Below are 10,169 nucleotides of genomic sequence, written 5' to 3' on the forward strand. Positions count from 1 at the left end.
GGTGTGATGGCGGGTGGGCGGGCCTCTCGGGAACGTAGTCCCGGGCTTCTATATAATCACTTATGTAATCACTTATTATATTCTTATTATGGCATTTGTTAAGTACTTACTATATTATTATTATAGTATTTGTTAAGCACTCGCTATCTTATGGTATTTGTTAAACACTCACTATATTATTATTATTATGGGATTTGTTAAGCAATTATATTTTTATTATTATGGCATTTGTTAAGCACTTGTTATATTATTATAGTATTTGTTAAGCACTCACTATATTGTTATTACGGCATTTGTTAAGCATTTACTGTATTATTATTATGGTATTTGTTAAGCCCTCACTACATTATTATTATAGTATTTATTAAGCACTCACTATATTATTATTGTGGCATTTGTTAAGCATTTACTATATTATTATTATGGTATTTGTTAACCATGCATTATATTATTATTAGAGAAGCAGCGTGGCTCAGTGGAAAGAGCCCGGGATTTGGAGTCAGAGGTCATGGGTTCAAATCCCAGCTCTGCCAATTGTCAGCTGTGTGACTTTGGGCAAGTCACTTCACTTTTCTGGGCCTCAGTTACCTCATCTGTAAAATGGGTATGAAGACTGTGAGCCCCACAGTCTGATCACTTTGTAATCTCTCCAGCGCTTAGAACAGTGCTTGGCACATAGTAAGCACTTAATAAATACTATTATTATTATTATTCTTAGCATTATTATTATGGCATATGTTAAGCACTACTATATTATTATTATTATTGTGGTATTTGTTAAGCACTAACTACATTGTTATTATGGCATTTGTTAAGCACTTACTATATTCTTATGGCATTTGTTAAGCACTCACTATATTATTATTGCGGCATTTGTCAAGCATTTACTATATTATTATTACGGTATTTGTTAAGCACGCACTATATTATTATTATGGCATATGTTAAGCCCTTACCACATTATTATTATTGTGGTATGTGTTAAGCACTCACTATATTATTATTATAACATTTGTTAAGCATTTGTTATATTCTTATTATGGCATTTGTTAAGCACTTACTATATTATTATTGTGGTATGTGTTAAGCACTCACTATATCATTATTATGGCATTTGTTAAGCACTTATTATATTCTTATGGCATTTGTTAAGCAGTTACTAGAGTATTATTGTGGTATTTGTTAAGCACGCATTATGTTATTATTATGGTATTTGTTAAGCACTCACTATTATTATTATTATTATGGCAATTGTTAAGCAATTATTATTATTATGGCATTTGTTAAGAACTCACTATGCCATTATTATTGAATTTGTTAAGCACTTACTATATTCTTATTATTCTTTGTTTTATATTTTTATTATTGTTGTGAAATCTTCTTCGAGGATGAAGGACAACTATTAATCAATCAATGCTATCTACTAAGGAATTAAGTGCTTAATACAGTGCTCTGCACATGGTAAACACTCAACAAATACCATTGATGATGATGATGATGATGCAAAGCACTGTACTAAGCGCTAGGGAACATTCGATACAACAGAGTTGGTATACGTGATGTCTGTCCACTTTTAGATTGTAATCTGCATGAGCGATAGGGACTGTGTTTAATTCCCCACCCGTGTACTTTCTCCTATCATTTATGATAATAATAATATTGATGGCATTTGTTAAGTGCTTACTATGTGCCAAGCACTGTTCTAAGCACTGAGGGGGGATACAAGGTGATCAGGTTGTCCCCCGTGGGGCTCTCAGTCTTCATCCTCATTTTCCAGATGAGGAAACTGAGGTCCAGAGAAGTGAGGTGACTCGCCCAAAGTCACACAGCTGACAAGTGGTGGAGGCGGGATTAGAACCCACGACCTCTGACTCCCAAGCTCGGGCTCTTTCCACTGAGCCACGCTGCTTCTCTTATTCATTCATTCATTCATTCATTCAATCAATCGTATTTATTGAGCACTTACTGTGTGCAGAGCTCTGTACTAAGCGCTTGGGAAGTACAAGTCTTCATTCAGTCATATTAATTAATTAATTAATTAATTCAATCGTAGTTATTGAGCACTTACTGTGTGCCGAGCACTGTATTAAGCGCTTGGGAGAGGACAATAGAACAACAGAATATTCATTCATTCATTCATTCATTCATTCATTCATTCATTCAATTGTATTTATTGAGCATTTACTGTGTGCAGAGCACTGTACTAAGCGCTTGGGAGGTACAAGTTGGCAACATCTAGAGACGGTCCCTACCCAACAGCTGGCTCACAGTCTAGAAGGGGGAGACAGACAATAAAACAAAACATATGAACAAAATAAAATAAATAGAATAAATATGTACAAGTAAAATAAAGAATAAATAAATTGAGCTCTTACTATGTGCAGAGCACTCCACTAAGCGCTTAGTACAGAGATATTCATTTGTTTTGTTGTCTTTCTCCCCCTTCTAGACTGTGAGCCAGTTGTTGGGTAGGGACCGTCTCTATATGTCGTCGATTTGTACTTCCCAAGCTCTTAGTACAGTGCTGTACACACAGTAAGCGCTCAATAAATACGATTGAATGAATGAATGAATGAATGCTTTGCACCCAGCAAGCACTTAATTATTGCAATTACGACTTCTACTATGTACCTATGAGAAGAACAGTGCTTTGCACATAGTAAGCGCTTAATAAAGGCCATCGTTATTATTATTAAGTACATAGTACTTATGTTCCATGCAAAGCAGCGTGGCTCAGTGGAAAGAGCCCGGGCTTGCGAGTCAGAGGTCATGGGTTCAAATCCCGGCTCCGCCAATTTTCAGCCGTGTGACTTTGGGAAGTCACTTCACTTCTCTGGGCCTCAGTACCCTCATCTGTGAAATGGGGATGAAGACTGGGAGCCCCTCGTGGGACAACCTGATCACCTTGTATCCCCCCCAGTGCTTCGTACATAGTAAACACTTTACAAATGTCATTATTATTATTACTATTATTACCTGAACGTGAATTCCTGGACCATAGGTTAAGTGGATTGTCCAAACAGCGGTAGTAAGCGCTCAACAAATGCCATCAAAACAAACAAACAACAAAACACCTCGTGTGCCAGGAGATTAGACACAGGAAATGCAATGTCTCAGGTGGTTTCATTGTGTCTCTGAGCCCCTCGGCCCACCTCGGCACCCCGACTAGTATGTTCTACACACAGTAAGCGCTCAATAAATGTGATTGAGTGAATGAATAAAAGCGGCGCCGGGGGTGGACACGGTGATAGAAAGATGCCCCGCAACAGGAGAGGGATCAAATTATCCCACCCCGTCCGCGGCTCGGCTCGCTCCGGCCTCTCGTCGAAGGGAGAAGAGGTGACCATGAATCAATCAATCAATCAATTAATCAATCATATTTATTGAGCGCTTACTGTGTGCAAAACACTGTACTAAGCGCTTGGGAAGTACAAGTTGCCAACATATAGAGACGGTCCCTACCCAACAGTGGGCTCACAGTCACAGATTTGCTCTTGGGGTTCCGGCGTTCAGAGAAGAAGAGGCGGACGAGATCGGTCGACTCAATCCCTCCCTTCTCAGCACGTGACAACTCTGTGTGCCATTTTATCCGTTGTCAGGAAACGTGTTGGCTGTGGGATTTAGGGGCCGCAGCGGAGAAGCAGTGTGGCCTATCAGAAAGTGCCCGGGCCTGGGAGCTAGAAGGATCTGGGTTCTAATCCCAGCTCTGACGCTTCTCTGCTGAAGTCACTTGGCTTCTCTGGCTCAGTGGAAAGAGCCGAGGCTTTGGAGTCAGAGGTCATGGGTTCAAATCCCAGCTCCACAACTTGTCAGCTGTGTGACTTTAGGCAAGTCGCTTCACTTCTCTGGGCCTCAGTTACCGCATCTGTCAAATGGGGATTAAGACTGTGAGCCCCCCCCATGGGACAACCTGATCACCTTGTAACCCCCTCAGCGCTTAGTACAGAGCATTGCACATCGTAAGCACTTAATAAATGCCATGGTACATTCATTCATTCATTCAATCATATTTATTGAGCGCTTACTGTGTGCAGAGCACTGTACTAAGCGCTTGGGAAGTCCAAGTTGGCAACACATAGAGATGGTCCCTACCCAACAGTAGGCTCACAGTCTAGAAGAAGGAGACAGAGAACAAAACAAAACATATTAACAAAATAAAATAAATGGAATAAATATGTACAAATAAATAAATAAATAAATAGAGTAATAAATAAATAGAGTAATAATAAAAAGAGTAATAATTGTTATTATTATTATTAGAACAGTGCTTTTCACATAGTAAGCGCTTAATAAATGCTATTATTATTATTATTATTATTATTATTATTATTATTATTATTATTGTAGCACCTGGCACATAGTAAGTGCTAAACATATACCATAAAAAATACATTTTTTTCTGAAAGGATCTAGGCAGTCTCCATGCATCTCTAAACAGCATGCTCGTCTATTTATTTATTCTTATATATTACACACTCCCCATGTGTCAAGTACTGTTCTACGCACTGGGGTAATAATAATAATAATGATAATAATGGCATTTATTAAGCGCTTACTATGTGCAAAGCACTGTTCTAAGTGCTGGGGAGGCTACAAGGTGATCCGGTTGTCCCACGGGGGGCTCACAGTCAATCCCCATTTTACAGATGAGGCAACTGAGGCACAGAGAAGTGACTTGCCCAAAGTCACACAGCTGAGAGCTGGTGGAGCCAGTATCTGAACCCATGGCCACTGACTCCAAAGCCCGGGCTCTTTCCACTGAGCCACGCTGCTTCTTGTGGCTCTTGTATCTTCTCATAGGTACAAGTTAATCTGTTTGTATGCAGTTCTTATTTATTTATTTATTTTATAATTTTTATTTATTAATTATTTATTAAGCACTCCCCACGTATCAAGCACTGTTACAAGCACTGGGGTAGATACAGGTTAATCTCTTTGGATGCAGTTCCAGTCCCACGTAGAGCTCACAGTTTAAGTAGGGGGGAAGACAAGCTCAGTTAGGTCAGGGCATGTGTCTATCAGTTCTGTTGTACTCTCCAAGTGCTTAGTATAGCACACAGTGAGCGCTCAATAAATACCACTGGATGATCGATATTGATGTGGCGATAAAGGGTGTATAATAATGGAAAGAGCAGAGGGCTGGGGGTCACTTTCCTGCTGTGTGATCTTGGACGAATCACTTAAATTCTCTATGACTCAGTTTCCTCGTCCATAAGATGGGCATTAAAATATCTGTTTTCCTTCCTCTTAGACTATGAGCCCCGTGTGGGACAAGAACTGCATCTGATCTAATAATAATAATAATAATAATAATAATAATAATGATGGTATTTGTTAAGCATTTACTATGTGCGAAGCACTGGTCTAAGCACTGGGGTAGATACAAGGTAATCAGGTTGTCCCACGTGGGGCTCCCGGTCTTAATCTCCATTTTACAGAGGAGGTAACTGAGGCGCAGAGAAGTGAAGTGACTTGGCCAAAGTCACACAGCTGATAAGTGGTAGAGCCGGGATTAGAACCCACGACCTTTGACTCCCAAGCCCGGGCTATTTCCACTAAGCCACGATTGGACTTTATCCATTCCTCCGCTTGGAACATAGTATGTGCTCAACAAATACCGCAAGTACTATTCAAATCCGGTGAATCGAACATATTATTATTATTATGGTATATTTACAGTCTAATAGAAAATGGGTAACCTCAAACCAGCTGTGTGTCATCAATCAATCGATCAATCAATGGTATTTATGGAGCGCTATCAATTAATCGTATTTATTGAGCCCTTACTATGTACAGAGCACTGTACGAAGCACCACGGAAAGTATAGTATAACAGAGTTGGTTGACATGTTCCTTGTCCACAAGGAGTTTATAGTCTAGGAGGGGAAGCAGCCATTGATTAATTCAGCCATCAATCAATGACATGTATTCATTCATTCATTCAATCGTATTTATTGAGCGCTTATGTATTGAGCACTGACCATGCACAGAGAACTGTACTAAGCACTTGGGAGAGTCAAATATGTGTCCCCACGATCTTGCCCACCAGAAGAAAGTAGGAATAGTATTCTTTCATTCAACTGTATTTATTGAGCGCTTACTGTGTGCAGAGCAATGTATTAAGCGCTTAGTAGTAAATAATAATAATAATAATGGAATTTATTAAGCACTTACTATGTGCCAAGCACTGTTCTAAGCGCTGCGGAGTTTACAAGGTGATCGGGGTGTCCCACGGGGGGCTCACAGTCTTGATCCCCATTTTACAGATGAGGTCACTGAGGCCCAGAAAAGTGACGTGACTTGCCCAAAGTCACCCAGCTGACAAGTGGTGGAGCCGGGTTTTGAACCCATGACCTCTGACTCCAACTTGTACTTCCCAAGCGCTTAGTACAGTGCTCTGCACACAGTAAGCGCTCAATAAATACGATTGATTGATTGACTGACTCCAAAGCCCGGGCTTTTTCCACTGAGCCACGCTGCTTCTCATCAGTAGTAAAAGTATTCACAAAGCAAAAGTATTTACAAAGACTTACTGTGAGATGATGTGACACATGTTTTGTTTCGTCCTCTGTCTCCCCCTTCTCGACTGTGAGCCCATTGTTGGGTAGCGACCGTCTCTAGATGTTGCCGACTTGTACTTCCCAAGCGCTTAGTACAGTTATCTGCACACAGGAAGCGCGCAATAAATACGATTGAATGAGTGAATTTGTAATGGTTCAAAGCGGTCTTCTCTTACACAGCTAGGACATCTTATCTCTGGGAAGGAAATGGCCAATGGCACGGCAGTGACGGTATTCCTCCTGCTGGGATTCACGGAGGTCCGGGAGCTGCAGCTGGTCAAGGCCGCGCTGTTCCTCCTGGTCTACCTGGCGGTCCTGACGGGGAATCTCCTCATCGTCGCCGTCAACGCTCTCGACCGGCGCCTCCGCACCCCAATGTACTTCTTACTCAGGCACCTGTCCGTCCTGGATCTCTGCTACATCTCCGTCCTCGTCCCCAAATCCATCCACGAATCCATGACCGGCCGGGGAGAAATCTCTGTCCCGGGTTGCATCTCTCAAGTCTTCTTAGTAACCAGCCTTGCGGGCGTCGAAGCGGCCCTGCTCACGGCGATGTCCTACGACCGCTACAACCTCATCATGGACGGAGGGGCCGGCGGGAAGATGGTGGCCGCCTCCTGGCTGGGTGGTCCCTTGAACGCCGCCACGCACGCGGCCGCCACCTTCTCCGTTGGCTTCGGCGGGTCCAACGTGATCCACCACTTCTTCTGTGACGCTCCCCAGGTGATGGAACCGGATGATGGCCCCAGTGGGAGCCTCCGGGAGATCGGAGTCACAATCTTCTCCGCCATCCTGAACGTCTCGTGTCTCGTCTCCATCGTCGTCTCGTACGTGCGCATCTTCTGGGCCGTGCTGAGGATGCCGTCGTCCGAGGGCCGGACCAAAGCCTTCTCCACCTGCTTGCCCCACCTCGCCGTGGTGATTTTATTCATCTCCACGGGAACTGTCGTACACCTCGAGCCGCCCTCAGACTCCTCCTCCACGCTGGACCTGCTGGTGTCCGTGTCCTACGCCGTGGTGCCCCCCACCCTCAACCCCCTCACCTACAGCCTGAGGAACCGGGATGTGAAGGCCGCCCTGAGGAGGGTGCTGGAAGTGAGAGGATGGCTCTGAGAAACAGGGACACATAAAGGTCGTCCTGGGGACGGGTAACTTTGGGGGAAAAATCCTGTCGGAAACGCATCACCTTCTTATGTTCATATTTGTTAAGCGCTTACTATGTGCCAAGCACTGTTCTAAGCACTGGGGTAGATACAAGGTCGTCAGGTTGTCCCACGTGGGGCTTACATTCTTATTCCCCATTTTACAGATGAGGGAATTGAGGTCCAGTGAAGTGAAGTGACTTGCCCAAAGTCACACAGCTGACATGTGGCGGATCCGGAATTAGAACCCACAACCTCGGACTCTTTCCACTAAGCCACGTTGCTTCTCTTCTCAATAATAATAATGATGGTATTTGTTAAGCACTTACTACGTGCCAAGCACTGTTCTAAGCATTGGGGTAGATACAAGGTCGTCAGGTTGTCCCACGTGGGGCTCACACTCTTATTCCCCATTTTACAGATGAGGGAATTGAGGTCCAGCGAAGTGAAGTGACTTGCCCAAAGTCACACAGATGACAAGTGGTGGAGCCGGGATTTGAACCCATGACCTTTGACTCCAAAGCTCGGGCTCTTTCCACTGAGCCACGCTGCTGCTTCTCTTCTTCTAGGGAAGGCTCAGGCAATCAATCACTCAATTAAACTACTAATTTTTTTTAATGGTAGTTGTTGAGCACTTACTGTGTGCCAGGCTCTGTACTAAGCGCCGGAGAAGATGTAAACCCATCAGGGTGGACACAGTCCTTGTCCCACATGGTAATCACTCCCAGTTCAGTAGTGGAACCCTGAAACAAACTATAATAAATGATAATAATAAGAATAACAATAATAATAATAATAATAATAATAATAATAATAATAATAATAATAATTTTCGTATTAAGCGCTTACTATGTGCAAAGCACTGTTCTAAGCACTGGGGAGGATACAAGGTGATCAGGTTGTCCCACGTGGGGCTCACAATCTCAATCCCCATTTTCCAGATGAGGGAACTGAGGCCCAGAGAAGTGAAGTGACTTGCCCAAAGTCACACAGCTGACAATTGGTGGAGTCGGGATTTGAACCCATGACCTCTGACTCCTAAGCCCGGGCTCTTTCCACTCAGCCACGCTGCTTGGATCAATGGTATTTAGTGAGCACTTACTGTGCAGAGCACTGTACTAAGCACTCGGGACACTACAACCCTGTTGGTAGGAACGTTTCCTGCCCACATCGAGTTAATAATAATAATAATAATAATGATAATAATAATAATAACAACAATAATAATAATGGAATTTATTAAGCACTTACTATGTGCAAAGCACTGTTCCAAGCGCTGGGAGGATACAAGGTGATCAGGTTATCCCATGGGGGGCTCACAGTCAATCCCCATTTTACAGATGAGGTAACTGAGGCACAGAGAAGTGAAGTGACTTGCACAAGGTCACCCAGCTGACAATTGGCAGAGTCGGGATTTGAACCCATGACCGTGGACTCCAAAGCCCGGCCCCTTTCACAAACCATGGAAGCAGAACTCCTGAACTAAATCACCCAGAATTGTAATTCTAGAGCAAAGCATACAAGCCTGAGTAATAATAATAATAATGATGGTATTTATCAAGCGCTTACTATGTGCAAAGCACTGTTCTAGGCTCTGGGAAGAATACAAGGTGATCAGGCTGTCCCATGGGGGGCTCACAGTTTTAATCCCCATTTTACAGCTGAGGTCACTGAGGCACAGAGAAGTGAAGTGACTTGCTCAAAGTCACACGGCTGACAGTTGGCAGAGCCGGGATTTGAACCCATGACCTCTGACTCCAAAGCCCAGGCTCTTTCTGAGTAGCAGTGTGAAGAGTGGAGAGCACGCAGGGCATGGTGTCAGAAGGCTCTGAATTCTAAATCTGCCTCCACCGCTTGCCCGCTGTGTGACCTTGGACAAGTCGCTTCATTTCCCCGTGCATCAGTTACCTCATCTGAAAAATGGGGATTAAGACTGTGAACCTAACGTGGGATAGGGGCTGTGTCCAACCCGATTATTTTACTTGTACATATTCTATTTATTTGTTTTATTTTGTTAATATGTTTTGTTTTGTTCTCTGTCTCCCCCTTCTAGACTGTGAGCCCGCTGTTGGGTAGGGACCGTCTCTATATGTTGCCAATTTGTACTTCCCAAGCGCTTAGTACAGTGCTCTGCACACAGTAAGCGCTCAATAAATACGATTGAATGAATGAATGAATCGACCCCAGCCCTTAGTACGATGTCTTCTAGACTGTGATAACGCTGTTGGGTAGGGACCGTCTCTATATGTTGCCAACCTGGACTTCCCAAGAGCTTAGTACAGTGCTCTGCACGCAGTAAGCGCTCAATAAATACGATTGAATGAATGAATGAATGTCTGGCACATAGTAAGAGCTTAGTAACAAGAAGAAGAAGCACGAGAAAGAATCAGAAGCAGTCCAGGGTGTGTCTGTAAACAGACTGGCCTTTGCCTCAGCAGGAACTAAAGTCCTAAATGGAAATGAGAGAC

This window comes from Tachyglossus aculeatus, unplaced genomic scaffold (genome assembly GCF_015852505.1).
Source record: "Tachyglossus aculeatus isolate mTacAcu1 unplaced genomic scaffold, mTacAcu1.pri scaffold_67_arrow_ctg1, whole genome shotgun sequence".
Lineage (NCBI taxonomy): Eukaryota > Metazoa > Chordata > Mammalia > Monotremata > Tachyglossidae > Tachyglossus > Tachyglossus aculeatus.